The sequence below is a fragment of the Ursus arctos genome, unplaced genomic scaffold, assembly GCF_023065955.2.
Source record: "Ursus arctos isolate Adak ecotype North America unplaced genomic scaffold, UrsArc2.0 scaffold_21, whole genome shotgun sequence".
Classification (NCBI taxonomy): domain Eukaryota; kingdom Metazoa; phylum Chordata; class Mammalia; order Carnivora; family Ursidae; genus Ursus; species Ursus arctos.
Window position 1 is genome coordinate 39,429,129 of NW_026622886.1, and position 19,162 is coordinate 39,448,290.

At 38.6% G+C, this 19,162-nt stretch overlaps 1 protein-coding gene across 19 annotated transcripts in view; it reads right to left on the reverse strand.

Annotated features, from left to right (window-relative positions):
- FRS2 (fibroblast growth factor receptor substrate 2) overlaps positions 1–15,065 on the reverse strand; it is a 112,380-nt gene extending 97,315 nt beyond the window's left edge. For 18 of the 19 annotated variants that reach the window (XR_008960822.1, XR_006409742.3, XR_006409740.3 and 15 more), the window contains exon 1: positions 14,905–15,063. The gene's annotated coding sequence lies outside the window, so the exon portion shown is untranslated. Of the gene's footprint in view, positions 1–14,904 lie in introns of all 19 variants that reach the window. The other variant, XM_057316560.1, reaches the window with a different exon arrangement.
- Between the last annotated feature and the right edge of the window lie 4,097 nt (positions 15,066–19,162).

Below are 19,162 nucleotides of genomic sequence, written 5' to 3' on the forward strand. Positions count from 1 at the left end.
GAGGATCACATTTATTTTTTGTAAAGTAAGAAATCCTTTTATTGGGTCTCTTATTAACAACACTGACTTGCATCTGAGCACCCAGCTATACTGCTATGTACCATTCTAAATTTATAGACTTAATGATCTGTTTAAAACAAAACAAAACAAAATCAAACTAAATAGCACAAAGGTTTGTTGTCATAACCAATTAGTCTAATGAGGTCTAGAATATATGCAGTAAATGAAAGATGCTAGCTGGCATATAAAAAAATTCATACATTCCCTGGCCAGATTCAAATATTCGGACTAATGCAAACAACAAACTCATAAAATAAAGATATACCTAAGAAAACAGGAGGTAAAAAGTGCCTCAGCATTATTATGTGAGGTTTATATACCTTGACATTTACAAAGAAATAGGACAAGAATGTTATCAACTGACAATTTTCACTTTTATTCTATATTTATTACTAAACTATTTGTTATGCTCAAGAGTGTCTGAGGTACTTGGTACACTCAGAGTACTGCTAAAAAAAAAAAAAGAGTACTGCTAATCATAATATTAATTATAATCAAATCAAAGTCAGGGATTAACAACTACACAAATGAACATTTAAATTCATATCAGTGGTTCCAGTCCTGAGTCAAGGACCACCTAAGGTAAAACTGAGAGTTCCTTAATCTATTTTCAAGCTTTAAAAATAGCCTAATAATAAAAAAAATAAATAAAAAATAAAAATAAAAAAATAAAAATAGCCTAATAGTCTCATATACTATCTGAAATACAGCTTTCTATGCTAACTAAAATAATTAAATTTCTTTTTGGAGGGCTGGAATTAAAACTCAATGTGGAAACACCAATTATCTCATAGTGATCAGAAGCCCTGGTTGTAGTGATAAAAATAGAAAACCCAATGAATTATTATGTAATACATGTATTTTATTTTGTGGCAAAACTTTTTTGGATTCTAACATCTGGAAATCAATGGAAATAGAGTATTTTAGGGGTGTGTGTGTGTGTGTTTACGGTTTAAAAAAGCAAAATGCAAAACTAAAAATACATACCAGACTCTAAATATTGACAAAACTTTTATCAGGAAAAGGTTTATGTGTTCTGGCTGAGCACAGAAAGACACCTATAAATTACAAGAAAATATCCTTTTCTTTAAATCCTAATGGCTCAAACCATGTTTCATGAAACAACAAGTACTGACATAGATAAAAATGACTGGTCAGATCCCAAACTATGAAGGAAACTTAACAGGAAAAGAGCAAAGTTTATGTCTGTATTCTCCACTCCATTTTTCCCCTTTCGGTTTTTTATTTCACAATTTCCTCAGCAGTTACAACACTGCAAGATTTTAGCCATATTTCTCACATATACACATCCAATATAAAATAAAACGAATGATTATAACCCAAAATTTCACCTGGGTATGCGCTCTCATTTTGTACAGAGTTAGAACAAAAGAAATACTAAAGCGCAAAATAAAACTAGGACCCAAGACGTGGACTAACTACAAAAACACTACCCCAAGCATAACCTGAAGACCACTCAAGCGTACTCATGGAACTGGCTGAATCTGATGAGCTGAAAGGCACTGAGCACCTGCATGGCAGATATGAGGACATGCTATGTTTGAATCTATACGTATTTCAGGTACAAATCCTGGACTCTATCACTTATTAGCTGTCTGACCTCGGGAATGTTACTCAACTCTCTGAGGCCTCAGCTTTCTCACCTATAAAATGCAAGTAAGAACAATAATTCAGTAGAAACTCTTTTAACAGTCCTCTATTTTATCCTAACTTACAGAAATAAAGCTCTCCAATCCCTCCATAAATCACTCCCTGATGCCCACCACAGGCTGACCACTTGCACCTGGTAGAGTCTTCGAAGTAGACCACTTTCTTACTATGTCCCCACCCTTCTGCTCTCACCAAATGAGCTGGACGCTTAACAAGAGCCAGCTGTTTCTGACAGATTATGAGTGTGAAAGGGGTCGTTTTCTCCGAAAGTTATGTTGTAAAGTTCAAAAAGATTCAAAGGCTAATTATTTTTGAAAAAGTTATTATGGAATTAGGTGTATGTAAAACAGCTTTAAAAGAATAAGGAAAAAAGCATAAAGCCATAGAAAGATTTTCTAGAACACACTGAAGATGCCTTAAATTCTCTCTTCCATAGGAAAGGGATACTGTTATGATATCCAATAGATAATGCCTCCTGGGTACAGATTATGCTAAAAAGACAATCCAGATTTTTTTTAAGATTTATTCATTTATTTTAGAGAAAGAGAGAGAGCAAGTGGGGGCAGAGAGATAGAGAAATGTGCAGAGCACAACATGGGGCTTGATCTCAGGACCCCAAGATCACGACCTGAGTCAAAACCAAGAGTCAGATGCTTAACAGACTATGTCACCCAGGCACTCGTAGACAATCCAGATTTCTAATCAAAGGACCCAACCACAAAGAAAAACATTGACGCTGTAGAGGGGGAAAAGAAACTGGTAAAGGAATGCAGTATATATTCAAGTTAACATTACAAATAATGTATCATTCTTTGATTCCCTGCTAGCCAACTTTCTCAATTATCTACTCCACATTGCAAATGAGATCTTCATATCTAGCTACCCCAAAAATTTATGGGAAAATTGTGAAGACTAAATAAAGTACTTGCACAGTGCATGGCACTTAGCAACATTCAACTAAAAACTGTTCTACTTTAAGGGTTATGTTACTACTACCCTTATGGTCTACTGCTCTAAGAATATAATATTGCTGTCTTCTAAAACATACAGAAAAGTAAAAGGTGTACAATCTCCTTGTATTATTTTTTGTATTCATGAACACTATACACACCCCATACGTTATTGGCCATATAAAATTTCTGTAGTGGCCATCAAAAAAGTGAAGACATTTAATACTAATGAATGCCCCAGAATACTGTACAGAGTCCCCAGGATTATACTTAACCATAAGGATAACATCACAGTAATGCATTAACATGTCTGCATGACCGTGCACTTAAAGCTGACAAGAACATAGGAAAAATGAATGAGGTGCCGGTATGGTACCACTGGAGGGAGCAGCCATTCTCTGATGAGGGAACAGACAGGGGAAAGGTCAAGGATCCAGACTGAGGATAGTAACTAAGAGATAATGGCAGAGACTGAAGAGAAGCAATGCAGAAACTGGCAATCATTTGGAGGTAACAAACCCGCCAACTAAGGAGGTTACAGTTAAGGTAAAGAGAAGGATCTGGTGATTCAACCTCTTCCTCAGAACGGTTGAACACTAACAGAGATATTAAAATGCTTTCTAAATTACTTAAAAGCAAAATCATATTTTTAAAAGTTCATGTCATTCTGACATTACAATCAATTTTCCTCTTCAAGGAAAACAATGTTACATAAAGCATTGCACTCTAAAATTAGAACAATGAAGTACATTTTTCACCTTATTAAGTTGGGGGGGCAGGGAAGTAACACTAATATCCACTCTAAGAAGGATACAGTGAAACAGTACTAGTAATACTATCCTCTTGAGAAGCAATTTGACCAAATGTTTCAAGACTAATAAACCTTCATATCCTTTGGCTCAATATCACACATCTGGGAATCTGCCCTAAGGAAATAACTAAAAAAATGAAGAAATCAATATGCTCAAAGGTGTTTTCTGCAACATTTCTTATCATAGTGAAAATTAAGTACGATGGTAACAAAAAATATTTAATATAACATTAAGTTTAAAAAAGCAAATAAAATTGAGCATATACTAAAAATATGATCTAAAATATCATATGAAAAAGGCTGTAAAAAAAACTCCAAAATGGTGACTATTAGAAGAGTGGTTTCAAAATATGTTTTTTCCATCGTCTAACATTTCTGAAATGTTATTTTACTTTTAGAATTAAAACAAATTATATTTTTAAGATACGCACCTCAAAAGATTACGTACTGTATTATATCATTCACACAATACTCTCATAACGGCAAAACTAGCGTTGGGTAGTGTTGTGAATACGTAGAGGAAGCACTAGGGAACTCTTCTGTGGTGATGGAACAGTTCTGAATCTTGATTACGGTGGTTACACCAAACTATACATGGAATAAAACTGTACAGAACTATAACACATACACAGAAATGTGGATCTTAAAAAATGGTGAGACCTGTATATGGTCTAGTTAACAGTAATGTACCAATACCAATTTTCTGGTTTTCATATTGTATGACAGCTATGTAGATGTCACTACTGGGGAAAATGAGTGAGAAATATATAGGACACTACTATTTTTGCAACTTCCTATGAGTCTCTACCTCAAAATAAGTTTGTTAAAAAAAAATACATGTGCTTGCAAATAAATTACGTTTTTTTTTTTTTGAGGGGGTGGGAGATAAAGGAATGTAAAATGAGCCGTGAAATATAGAACTTTCAAGACACTACTACATACTAACTGTGCACAAAACCACATATGAGGCAAACAGCAGTCTTTAGATTGAACCATAACTTACTTAGGTCAGGCTTTAATAAAAGGCTTCAATTTAAATGAAAGTATCAGTCAATTTTCAGAATATGCTTAACTGTCTAGTTCTGAATCTCAAACCCTATACTTACACATTCCATTAAGCAATAGCCCTCAGAATCCTCTCCCTTGCCAGATAAGTTCCAACAGATATAAATATGATTTTCTTACATATATTCAATTTAAATATATAAATGACTAACACAGACAAAGGATATAATAGTTCATGACCTCTAGTCTGTGCTATATGACAGCAACCACATCCATCCTAATCCTCCATTTTAACCTCAATGCCTAGCAGGGTTCTTGATACCTACTGGGCTTCCCAAGAGCTATTTACTGACTCAGTCAGCCAGTGAATGAATTCATGTTCCAGCCAAGACTCAATGCCCACATCCCTCCAGCTTTAACCAAGAATGGGAGATAGAAAATAAAAGGTAAGAGAAAAAAGGCATGAATTTGGCTAGGGCCCAGCTTCTACCAATTCACCAGGTCAAAAGATTACATTAACCAACACTTCATCCTACTTTGTCAAATGCAAAAAGTGACCTTAGGAAAACCCTGAATCATTTCCTCTGAATCACCTAAGTCTTAAAAGAATTGTTTAATAACTAGAAAAAGAATTGAACTAGCATCAGAAAATCCACCTCACTAATCTTCATCACCTAATGTTTTCAAGGAAACCAAATTTTCTTTGCTATAGGCAAATACATCAAATCTTTGATCTGAAAGATCTTTTTTTTTTTAAAGATTTTATTTATTTATTTGACAGAGAGAGAGACAGCCAGCGAGAGAGGGAACACAGTCAGGGGGAGTGGGAGAGGAAGCAGGCTTCCAGCGGAGGAGCCTGATGTGGGGCTCGATCCCAGAATGCCAGGATCACGCCCTGAGCCGAAGGCAGAGGCTTAACGATTGAGCCACCCAGGTGCCCCATGATCTGAAAAATCTTAACTAGAGTTATGCAAAGCATCAAAAACCCCTTCCACACAAGCTCTAAGCTCTCAGTGATTATATGTATGTAATTATACATTATAGATATCTATATGTATATATAAACATAAAATACATAAATAACAAGATTACAATAGAACACCTGTCAGACAGCAACTCATGTCTATGTTGTTGGGTTTAAGATTTTATTTATTTATTTGACAGAGAGAGAGAGAGCGCGCACAAACAGGGGGAGTGGCGGGGTGGGGAGGGAGAGAGAATTAGGGAGCCTGATGTGGGGTTTGATCCCAGGATCCTGGGGTCATGAACTGAGCCGAAGGCAGACGCGCTTAACCGACTGAGCCACCCAGGCGCCCCTATGTTATTTATTCATTCAAAAGTCCAAGGTACTGACGGTGTAACAGCGAACAAGACACAGACCATGCCTAAGTTTACAGTCTATCTTGTAACCTAAAAGGCAAGCATAGCTAGTAAAAAGAATCTTAAGAAAACCAGCGTTTGAATTCCAATGCCACCTCTTATTAGCTATGTCTCTGAGTCTTTTTTTCCAGAACTTTCAAATAAAATCATAAAATATAAAAATGCTTGGCAAACTAGAAGGCCCCATAGAAATGTAAGGTATATCACTATACTTAGTTTTTCATCAAGAAAAAATAAAACACTAGGATACCTCCCTACAGATTATTTATTAGTTGTAAGGGGGAAAAAAGTAACTATACAGTAAATAAACCAGGTAATACCTTGAGCAAAATTTAAGAAAACAGGAAATGAACCTCCAGGGGTTTATTTATAAGCTCTCACCTATACAATTTTAAAGTACTATTAAAAATCACTCTGTAAAATTAATACAGCAAAACAAACAGCAGAATCATATCTGCAAAGACTTCAGATATTGGAATAATCAGAGACAAAGTATAAAATAAGTATATTTAATGGGTTTTTAAGAAATAAAAGACAGCTTGAGTACACAACCAAGAAAAAGTATGACAACCAAAAAATAGTAAAGATAAAGCAGTCTTAAAAAGGAACTACCAGAAACTTCTAAAAATGAAAAAAGTATAGTAAATAAAATTTTTAAAAACTCAGTGAACATGCTACAGCATGAATGAACCCTGAAGACATTTTGCTAAGTGAAATAAGCCAGACACAGAAGGACAAATAGTGTATAATCCACTTAGGTGAAGTACCTAGAATAGTCAAATTCATAGAAAAAGAATGTAACATAGTTCTTGCCAGGGGCTGGGTGGAGGAGACAATGGGAAATTACTGTTTAATGGTCACAGATTTCAGTTCCTGATGATAAAAAAAAGTTCTGGGGAGGGACAGCAGTGACAGTGAATGCACTTAGCATCACTGAACTGAGCACTTTCAAGTAGTTTAAAGTGGTAAATTATACTTATGTATATTTTACTATAAAAATGAATATAATAGTTAAAACAAAGTGAAAAAAATGTTTAAATTCAATAAACTAGTTGAACAGAGATGAAGCAAGAATTAGCTAACCGGAAGAAAAGATCTAATTATCCAGAACACAACACAGAAAGATAAAGAAATGGAAAATATGAAAAACAGGTTAAGAGGCATGGAGGGTAGAGTAAGAAGACCTACTTCAAATACAAGTTCCAGATAAAAAATATGGAAGATAAAATTTGAGGAGAAAATGGCCAGAAGTTCTCCAAAATTGTTGAAGGCACCAGTCATCGGATTCAATGGCCTAGTGAATTCCAAGCACGGAATAAAAAGAAATCAACTTCTAAACATCAAAATGAAAGTGTGGAAAACAGATGCTAAATACAGTTATAATAAAAGAATGACAATTAGACGGATTACAGAGTTTTCAACGGCAATAAAAGCCAGAAGAGAATGGAATAAGATCTATAATGAGCAACAACAACAAAATACTGCTAACATAAAATGCATACTCAGAAAAACCCATCTTCAGGAATGAGATAAAGACATTTTCAAACAAATGAGAAGTTTTCCAACAACAGACCCTCACTGAAGAAAATTCTGAAAGATATATTTCAGGCAGAGAGAAAATGACCTTAGATCCCAAACAAGAGGTCTGAGATGGAAATGAAAATGATGAGCAAAGATACTGTAAAGGCAGAGGCAAATTAAAGCAAGTGTTGAAAACAGTAATAATATCTAATTTGCTGGGAGTTAGGGAAAACTAAAATAAAGGAAAACTACATAAAGTTTAACTTCCAAACTGGAAGAGAGAGGGAAATAAAATTTCCTTTAATTCATGAAAATTAAAAGGAAAAGGGAATGATTAACACAAAATTAACACAAAATTTAGATGGTGGTCTCTCAGGAAGTGTGTCAGAGAACACAAGTAGTAAGGGTTATAAATTGACTTCAAAGATACTGGCAATGTAATTCATTTTACAATTGTTTAAATTGTACATTCTGTATACTGTATGCTTCTGTAATAAAAGTAAAATTTTAAAATCAACACAGAAGAAAAAAAAAATCAAGACTAGTGATCACTCTCTAAAAATCAAGAATACTTCGCAAACTTTGGTCTTAAAAATTGAAACAACAAGGGAACCTAGATGGAGTGGTCAGTTAAACCTCTGACTCTTGGTTTTGGCTCAGGGTGGTGAGATCGAGCCTCACCTGGGGTTGCACAAGCATGGAGTCCGCTTCAAGTTTCTCTCTCCCTCTCCCCCCAACATGTGCACACTAGCGCTCTCTCTCTCTCTCAGTAAATAAATCTTTTTAAAAAACTGAAACAATAAAAATATTATTTGAGAAATATTTAAGAAATACTTACCAAGGGCCTAATTTTGCCTATAACTGAGCATGAAGATTTCTAACCTCCCTTCTCCATGTCTTCCTAACCCCTGATAGCAGCATTATCTCTAATACAGTACAGTCACTGGCCGCAAGTGGGGCTATTCACATTTAAATTAATTAAAATCAAATAAAATTTCAAATTTAGTTCCTCTGTAACCCCGGACACATTTTAAGTGCTCAGTAGCCAAATGAGGGCCACTATATTGAATAGCACAGATACAGAACATTTCCATCATTACAGAAAGTTCAATTAGACACTGCTTCTATATTTTTTATAACACTAGAAATATAGTGATCATAAATAATCTTAAATACAAAGAACATCTTAAAATTGATTAAATCTCCTTTTAAAGGCATTTTATCTCTATGAAACTACAGCTCCTTGGTGGTATTCAAAACAGTTTGCTGTTTGTTAAGAACATATAAAAGCGTCAATAATTGTCCACTATCCCGTGTCCCACCAAAACCCATCAGAACACAGCATTTTTTTTTAATGAGCCAAAATTAAAAGGTGAAGCACAGAGCCACTGAACTGTAATACAAGCCATGTCACAGAGATATGAAAATCCACAGGAAGAACATACCGCCCCTTTTTGGGGGCACCAATTTTAGTCGACTTTAAAACACTGTTTACATCTACATAAAATAGCAAAACATGAAATTCATGTGAATTTTTAAAAATAAAACCCTACAGGAATCATGAAATTTCTACTTATAGCAGGACACTTTGGGCTACCTCTCCAGACTTCTAAGCATACCATTCATTTCTGCCAGTAGGAATATTCTGGAGGAAAAATGTAAGCATTGTTAAAATAAATGAATTCTATATGATTCTTTTATTTACCAGAAACAATGATATACAACGAAACTCTATAAAACAATAACATCCTTAATACCTAAAGCAGCAAACCTCCAGTTTCCTTTAAAATTGAAAGACAGAGGGCCTAAGCTTTTCAGCCTAATCTGAAATTTTGCTTTAGGCATTCTAACACATATTCAGTATTTCTATAGCACTCCCAATTTTTAAAATTACCTAACCAAAAACACTAAAAGGAAACAAATGTTAAGCCTTAATTTAACAGTCATTTAGGCCAGGTCTGCACCTTAACTTTTCTGCATCTGCCTCTCAACACTAAGTGAACGAGGGAGTCAAATGCTTCTCATCTAGACAACTGAATGTAATTTCAATAGCGCTTATGCTAATAATTGGTTTGTGTCCCCAGGAGGACTTCTGTGGCTCCACTTACATAACCCATTATGCAAAGTGCTGAACTATTCTTTCTCTAGAAGGCATTTTGAATACTGATATTTGTACAAGGTTTACTTGCTTTATTAAATAAAAAAGCTTTTCTTGCTCTAGCGTCAAAGATCTTCCCTGCAGAAGAGGTGAAAAGGAAAGCCAATTTCTACTACTTCACTATGTCAAAGGCTAGTTATTTATCTTGTTGGCTAATCAACAGAGTAATGACTTTCAGCAGCACCCCCAGGCAGCCCCCCCCCCCCCAGTTCACCAGTTTCCTCTTGGGACTCTGGTTGAGAAATACAGCCTTAAATAATTTGAAGCAACTTGTTTGAACTGAAAATAATCTGAACTGCTCCCTGAAAGTCTTAATGTAAAATCTGACAACATTAATTCAGTCGTGGTGAGAATCAAAATACAGTTCCTATAGGATAATACAACGGCAGAATGTACTCCCAAACCTAATTTGACTATGTATAATATATTGGATGAGTAATCTCCCCCAATTCCCTGGTTCTGTTTAAGCCAAGATTTTCAGATTTCACAGAACCATAATCTTAAAAACAAAACTGGGGGACCAGAATAGAGTTGCCAACTTTTATTTTGCCAAGAACATTTAAAAAGAAAATAACTACCAATTACCACCACCATAAAACAACTAATATGCTTACGTCAAAAATGGTAAAAGACAATTTTAGAAAAAATATTATCTTTTAAATTCTACAGATTTAGCTTTACGAAAAGCTAACCCATTCTCATTTCAGACAAGTGAAAACTCTGTCAGGGACTGACACCTCTCCATAGTCCAGCACTAGGGAACCACAGGTCTAAGCAGCTAACTCCCAGCTGGAAAAAGAAAACAACGGTAGGACATGCCCAAACCAAATATTAACCTATTCAATAATGAGGAAGTAGAGGCTTGGAGAGGTTTAGGGACTCTCCCAACATCGCAGACCAAGAATTTTGACACAGGTCTGTCTAATTCCAGAGTCAGAACTACTAACCATTATGCTAAGTTTCCTCTAATATTCTTTCAGTGGTATAAAGATCCACCCTAATCCAGTCACCTTTGTGACCAATGACAACCGAGGAATTTCCAAGACAGCTGGCTAGAGGTGTACTTCCCTGGCCATCACTCAGACCGAAGCTAAATGGAACTCCTGACCTTTGCCTCATTAATACCAGGCTCACTGCAACTAAGCCAACCAGCCCAGACAAAGCACACACAAAACCCCCTGCCTCCAACAAGACTGACACAGGACTCTTAGGACATTCCCAAGAGCCTGTGATATAGTAAAAAACATATTTCTCAAAAACAAAAGGAATGTATTAATTCTCAAGAAAGAAATAAACACTTCCCTGGTAACTCGGTCTAAAAATAATAAACTTGCCCTCAAAAAGTTACAACTCTAAGCCTCATTCTGCAAACTATTACAATCTTTTACACATTAATACTCAGGTTCCCCATATTTAAATATCAAACAGAAAACTACATGAAACTCCATAAGTCTATAGTCCTCAGTTTCCAAATAAAAATACATAGTTTTTATAGATGTATCATTACATGATGGATAAAGGCAGCTTATCATTCCATCCCTCTAGGATAATCAGAACATTAAAGACAAAACTACCTGTGTTAATCAAAAGTACTTATAAAAGAGAGTTGGAAGAAAAGTATGTAATTAAATACCATTTTCCATGAAAGGCACTATTAGCAGCCAGGAGGAATAGGAGGGACAAAAATTATTTTTGAATATTCAAAGGCTCTTGATATTGAAACCAAAATTGAAAGTCATAAATATGAATAAATAGAATACCTATCAGAGATGGCTTCCAAATCCTCACGTATCACTTGCCAACAAAAGCCCAAAAGAAAACCAAACAGCTCTTAAGTAACTAAAGCCTAACACTCTGTAACAAGTGAGTCTGAAATAGTTCATCCTCCATGAAAGGGGGTAATGATAGCATAATATCCTTGCTAGCAAAGGCAAGAAAATTTTATTTCCCAAATGGATTTTCAATGATCAGATTCTTTGTACTCCATCTGAATTTGCAATGAGAGGGAGCAGAATACAGTACAGACTATCTTTTCCTTCTGTTTTCAACAGATGCCATCTAAAATAAAGGTTCGTTTTTTTCTTTCCTTGTAAACTCCCTCTCAGCTCTTTCATCTCTTTACACAGATTCAACTAGTACATCTATTTGTATTACTCTCTCTACACCCATGTTTAATATATGCCTAGCACTGACCTCTCTCATGAACTACAAACCCACATTTCCAAAAGCCTCTGGGCAATTCCAGCGTTTTGCAAGTATATAAAAAACTCAACCTCTTCAAAACTGATCTTATTATGCACCTCCTTGCCTATATTTCTAGTAATAGTACCCCCATCACCACCACCCACACTTAAAATGAATATAACTTTCAACTTCCAGGTTCTCCAAACCTTCCCCAACAACCCCTCCTCCACCCACCCCATCTCAATGCCACTGTCCTTGCCCAGTACAGATACTACATTGAAAGCTGGCTTTCTACAACAAATCCCTTCACATCCTACACTATTAGACCTAGCAGTTTCTCAATACCTCCTAAATGTTGAACTCCTAAATACAGCATTTAAACATGCTCCTCAATCCAGACCCACTTAAAATTTCAAACCTCATCTCTTATTTCCAAAAATGAACCCTATATTCTAAGTAATCCGTCCACTAACTTTTCTGTGTATACAATGAACTTTCCCACCTCCAGCCTTGTGCTTACATCACTCCCTTTATCTGAAAAGCTTTCATCCACCTACTCCCAACCCCTAAATTCTTGTTGTAGAAAAGTCTTACCCTCTGCAATGTGAAACTCAGGCTACCAGTTTATCGAGAGGTAGCATGATAGACTGGAAATGCACAGGCTTTGGCACCAGGCAGACCTGGATTCAAACTGAGGTTCAGCTACTTAATATATTTGAGCACTGTCCTCTTATTTGCTAAGGAAGACGTTTATATGTTGTTGTGAAGCTTAGGAAATGTATGGAAAGCAACTAGCATAGACCATGATGCTAAGTGCTCAAGAGCTTCAGAGTTATTTTTTACCTCCCCACTTTCCACTTTTTAGCTGATTACTCCAGTTAAAAATGAACCCATTTTCCCTTCATATAACTCCAAACTTTAGGCCCAACCACTCACACAGTAAGTATTTACATATTTTTATGTAAATATCTTACATCCCCTTCTAGATTTCAAATTCCTAAAGACCAAATACTTAATCTTTGTACCCTGTAATGCCTGACAGTGCTTTTCATGAAACACACAACGCTCACCTACAGTTAGAAAAAAAATGTAATATGCCTAAGCAATACAATTTACCTCTTCATGATTTCTGACACACCTTAGAAAATTATTGCCAAAACATGAATTTTAATGGTTATGGCTGTATATGTGTTCCTACATGGTTGCCCAACATAGCTTGATGCCTAACATAGCAAACATTCTGTACCCATTGACTTGAATAATACAATAAAATTTGCAACGCAAATACTCAGTATCTACTGAATGGACTTGAACATAATAAAATTTACAGTGCCTAAGTAACTCCCCGATTACCTTTTTCTGCTCTTACAATTCTTGAAATATTTCCCTTCAAAACACATTAGCTTTCATACTCTCACTATGGATCCATAATATTTAACTTGACTCCTTTTGCAGATTTTCTCAATTCCAAAATTCCAACCATAAGCTCTGAACAATTAAGTACTTCAAACGGCTAAGAATCTACAGTTTCTATCTAAATCTAAAAGTTGGGCAACTAATCTTCCCTCCACAATTTTTTCCAGGGACTTTAAAAACCAACCACCCTCTGACCACAATCAATAAAGGAATAAAAGAAACAGAATTTTTAAAAAAATTGATCCACCCTTTGCCTGCTGAAAATCAACAACACTGAAAATTTCTTTTTCACAGGAGAGCTCACTGAACTTACCGCTTCAGTCTATTTTCCCTAACGCATGATATTACCTCCCCTTTCAGTAGTAGGAGGAGAAAGAATGAGATAAGCACCCAAAAAACTACAGTATAAGTCCTAATATAAGCACAAGATGAGAAATGCAGTTAAGTGTCATTGGTTTCACAAAGGTGGCTTGTGTATACTTTACACTGCAAAACAATGGTCACCCGCACGCAGTCACAACCTGCAGTAACCACATTCTCTTGTGATCATAATTTAAAAATCAGTACTAAATGTAGAAAACCTTCATCGCCGACAAACCTTCCAGCAGTTTACTACCTGAAATCTGTTCACTAAAAAAACTACCTACATCACTTTCTTCTCTCAGAAATTCTTAATTTATCCCAGGTGAACATTTCAAAATATAGGTTCACACACACACACACACACACACACACACACACACACACACCTCGGTCCACTTGTGTGAACCTCTGCATTGCAGCACAACTGTGAAGTATAGGGAGCCTCTAAGGAGTTACTGAGAAAAATTTTTCTTTAAAAGTTAAGGAAAATGACAGGTCCAAAAATGAAAGTATACAAACGTAGGGGAAGAGGAGGTACAATTAATTCTCCAACCCTCTGTAATCAATTCGTGCTATAACTGCAGACTGAACTCGCCATTCAACTGTGACTTTAGATAGCCACCAGAATCAGGAGTGCGTATTAGAGAACAGCATCCTTTTTTTAAGTCTGCAAGAAAACAAGGGAACTTATCTTAACTACTGATTTTCCTCAAGCAAGCTGTTTTTCTACATGACTTCAGCAACAGCTTGAGCAAGCTTTCCAGTGAGTAAAGATCATGGGAGGCACGCTGGTGCCACACTGACCTAGGTATCCAGAACCGGTCCCAAGCGCATTCCAAATCGATCCCGGGCAACCCCTAGGCGGGTCTGGATGAAAAGCTTTGCAAAAGATCCCCGGCATCTACACATTCATCGCCCAGCCCTGGGGCTGAGAAGACGACACCCCTGGGACCCGGGCTAATTAGTGACCCGAGGACAGACCCGGAGGACGCGAAAGTCGGGAACTGGAGCCCAAGAATAAGTCCGGCGTCCAGGTTCCCAGCCCCAGGTGAAGAGAGAAAACCCAATCCGGGAGGCAACGCGAAGATTTGGGGGAGCAGAAATGAGGAGATCGGATGGACCGAGGCCCAGCCCATCCCCACTCTCAAGTCCCAACGGCTACAACAGCTCCAGGAACCCCCTCCCCGGCTCCGCCCCGCCCACCCCAAGGCCCCGCCGCCCGCTCCTTCCCGCCCGGCGGAGTCGGTAAGGACGTCGGCGATCGACAAGCCCCTTCCCCGAACCCCGACAGCCGAGCCCGCAGCGTTGAGCGGGCAGCGGGGGCCCGAGAGCACAAGCCCTGACGCGGCCCGAGGCCGTCCGGGTGTGCTCCCCCGGCCACTCACCGTCGGCCCGGGCGCTGGGAGGAGGCAGGCGCGGGTCGGCGGCTGTGGACCCCCGAGCTCCAACCCGGGCAGGAGCCCCTACTCGGAGCCGATCGAGGCTCAGCAGCTGTGCCTACAAGGCCTCTCTCCGGCCCGAACCTTGGAAAAGCACTTCCGGGGAAGCGGGGGAGGGAAGAGTTTTGGCACCGGAACTGCTCGCGGGCTGGAGCTGCCAGGGCCTCCCAGGCGGGGCGGGGCGGGGTGGGGCGGGGCCTCTCCCGCTGAGCTCCGTAAAGCCGCCCCCAGACTCGTCACTAACCCTTTCTGCCCCGAGGCCCCTCGCATTTCCCAGCGACGGCTACGTCTCTTACTGCTCTTCCAGTTATTCCACTCTAGCCACCTAATTTTACAGACCACGAAACCGAGGATCGGAGAATTTTGGTGCAGGGCGTATACAGCGTATACAGCCGGCCTCCCGACTCTCCAGTATTCTCTCCACTCCAGACCGCCTCCTTTAAAAATAGTGATAGTTAACATTTATTGAACGCTTACTACGCGACAGGCGCTGTATTACGCGCGCTTCGGATGCTTCACTCAGTCAATCATCCCCAACCCCTTGGGGTTGTTGTTATTATCTGTATCTTGCATCGGAAGAAGCCGGTCAAAGATACCAAACCCAATACCACAAACCGTGGCTCTCGACTTTAGCTGGTGGTGTGTGTATAAATCTCATCTACCCCTAATAAGATTTTTAAGCTCTTTAAGGGCAGGAGGCAAATTATATTCCTATATTTCAGCATTACTTGGAATTTGAACAGAAGCCAAGAGCCAGGAGGCTCTGGAATCTTATTGCCTGCATCCTGTTATGCACTTTCACTTTTTCACCTTGAGCAAGTTGCTTGACTTCTTTAAGCCTCGGTTTCCTTATTTGCATATGTGTGTATCCGTATATGTATAATCACCTCTGGATTGTGTGGGAATTCAAAATGAACATGCATGATAAACACTTCAGTGTACCTAGTTCCAAGTAGGACTGGATAAAAGTCCACAATTCTACGTCACCATCAACAGGAACGGTTTCTCCTCCTGTGGATCACTCTAGAAGGGGGCAGTTTGGAAAACTGGGTTAGCAATAGGCGATAGAAAAGCTTAGTTAAGGAAATAAAGAGTAGAGAGTTTTGTAATAGGAAAAATGAAGGTAGGTAAGCCAAAGAATGTCATGGGGCCGGCCTGGATATTTGTGACGCTGGGAGCTGGGACAGCCTGAGGACTCACAGGCTCAGATGCCAAGCAGGGAAAGGAGAAAAAAAAAAAGAAGAAGGAGAAGGAGAAGGAGAAGGAGAAGAAGAAGAAGAAGAGGAAGAAGAAGAAGAAGAAGAAGAAGAAGAAGAAGAAGAAGAAGAAGAAGAAGAAGAAGAAGAAGAAGAAGAAATTCCTCAGCCACAAAATCAGGAAGGCACTGAACATCTGAGGCAGATTCTGTATCTGAGGCCAGATATGGGAGGAAGGGTGGGGGGGATCCTTTTAACATGCATAGTGTCTGCAAAACATATTTACAAGCATCTCTTAAAACTGTGGGGGAGGAAGGTTTTTTAAAATTTTCTAGTAAGAAAGGCAGGAAAATGGAAATGGTTCAGAACCCGTTATTATGAATTTAAGATGTAAACAATACCTTTGCCATTGGCTTTATTTACAGCACTGTCTTGTTTATTTTATTTTTGTGTTTGCAGAAGTGTTTGTAAATACTTCCCTAATACCCAAATAAGCACCCTTCCATGCCTCACAGTGTGAAGAAGTGAAAAACAGAGCTTGGATTGGCAGGACTCACTAACTTCTCTTTCCACGGAGAGGCTTAGAAGGATAGTGAGAAGGAATCCTGACCTTGTCAGGCTCCTGCAGGACTCAGATATGCTGGAGGTCTTTCACCGAACTAGTTATCTAACTAGTAAATGGCGCAGTCAGCATTCGAATGTTGAGTCTGTCTCCTCAGATGCTTTTCATCACTATGCCAGTGGTTTTCAAACTGGTAAGTGCATCAGAATTACCCAGAGGGCTTGTTAGAACACAGACTGCTGGGCCCCACCCCCCCAATTTCCCTTAACCATGCTAGTGCTTCTCTGAGGTGTCCTCCCTGGACTAGCAACATCAACATCGTCTGTAAACTTGTTACAAATGCAAATTATTAGGCCCTACTCCAGACCTCCTGAATCAGAAACTCCAGGGTGGACCCAGCAATCTGTATTTTCACAGGCCTTGTAAGTGACTCTGATACATAGTCAAGTTTTAGAAACACTGCACTGTACTATCTTGTCTGTCACATAACTCTTTTTTCTAATTCCCCCCGACAGGAATAACCCCACTGAAGCAAAAGTTCTCCCATTGAATTAAACGATGTATAGAAGCATTTTTATTCATGTTTTGCTCTCAGTGGGAGATGAGGCTAGAAAAAAAAAATGAGTATTCATGGAGGATTCTTTTTTGATTACTTTAAATCTGTACTGAAATTTAACCAGATAATACTGGGTTAGGGGTGGAACTAATCTTATTTGGGAACTACTCTGTGGCAGGGCTTTACATGCATTTTCTAAATTAATCTTCACTACACTAGTATGAGGTTTTATGGTCTTAATTTTACAGAAGAGAAAAACTGAGACCTAGGTGAAATAATTGACTTAAGGCCACATTCTTACTGAAAGGGCAGAAATCTGGATTGTTCAAACAAAGATTTCTCTAATTCCAAAACTCATGCTCTCTCCACTTCGTGGCAGGAGCTTGAAGAACCGAATTCCAGTGTGGGCTCCACCACCCAAACTATGCAACATTGAGTAAGCGACTTAATCTCTATTTCAATTTCTCCATCTATAAATAATGTTATCATAAATCTTCCCCTCCCACACTGGAATGTTAGAACAAATGAGGAAATAAAAGTATAAGCACTTTGAGCTTTTTGAAGAAAAACAGTTAAAAGGCAAGTTATTACAATATTGTAAATTTAACCAATGTGAGCCATGTGAGCCTGAGCGTCGAATCTTTCCTGGTTATCTGCGGACTCATACGTAAGGGGTTCAAAGGCGATACTTGATGCCAAAGAAAAAGTTGTTTGACTTCATTTGTCAGTGTCCCTAGAAGTTAAAGAAGATGACAGAGGGTTTTATGTGTCTCTTTTAAACATCACAGGGAATCTCTCACCAGGTTCATAGGCTCCAGATTGTTGCCAAATTGCTGGCCCACCCTCATCCTAGAGATCTTTCCTCCAAACCCTTTTCTTTTCCCCATTACAGGCACCCCTCCACCCTCCTGCCTCCACCCAGTAGGCAAAGATTTAAAATTCCTCTTTATTATGTAGAAGGATTTAGCTCAATCCTCCTCTCAGGCCAGACTCCAGGCCTATCTTTGTTGACAGAGTTACCAGGTTGCACAAATCCAGGGGGTACCATTCATAAAGAATACAATCTGAATGGTGCTCGAGGGGGTGCCAATTGCACGAGCCACAATAGGAATGGTCCCCCTGAAACCGTGCAAGGCTTGGCCCTGTCCATGCAGAGCTCCCACCCCAAAAATCCATTAAGGTGTTTTGTGAAACAAAAGAGCCATCTACTTGGGTGTCCACCGTTTGCCAAGCTTTCAAATAATAGGCTTCTTTGTTTTTTGTCTGTTTTAACCTAGGCCTGATCGAATGCTTAACTCAACCAGGCTTAAGTCCTGGGTTCCACCCTCTGCTACAGCATTTTTCACTCTCTTCTCTGACATTATTGCCCATCTCCCCATTAGACTTGTGAGTTTTGTAAAGACTTTGTCATATTTTGTCTTCCCCACCTTTTATTCGTGCCTTAGCACAAGTGCTTGGAAACCATGTGCTGATTTGACTAACAGCACAGTGTACTTGTATGTACGTGCTAGTATAATTGGCCGATATTTGACAATCAATGGCCCTCAAATGTGTTGTTTGACCCACAGACTTTTGTACTAAGAAATAAATCGAGACGTAAAAATTTAAAAAAGAAAAGAAATAAATTGAGTCAAAAATTTTTAATTGAGAAATATCACGTAAAGATCCCAATTTCTGGCATCCCTTGAAAATTTAGACACTCTGGCACACTAACTGTGCATCCCCCAGGGCGTCAGCGTCTTTAGCTCAGAAGCAGCTCCTTATTCGGATAGTACAGTAAGTCAGCCTCACTCACGTGCGGAATCTTCATGATGGGCCCTGAGTTTAGAGCCTCTGACTGTTGTGCGGGGTCATATGGATGTTTTGAAGAAACAAGTATAGAAGATTGTA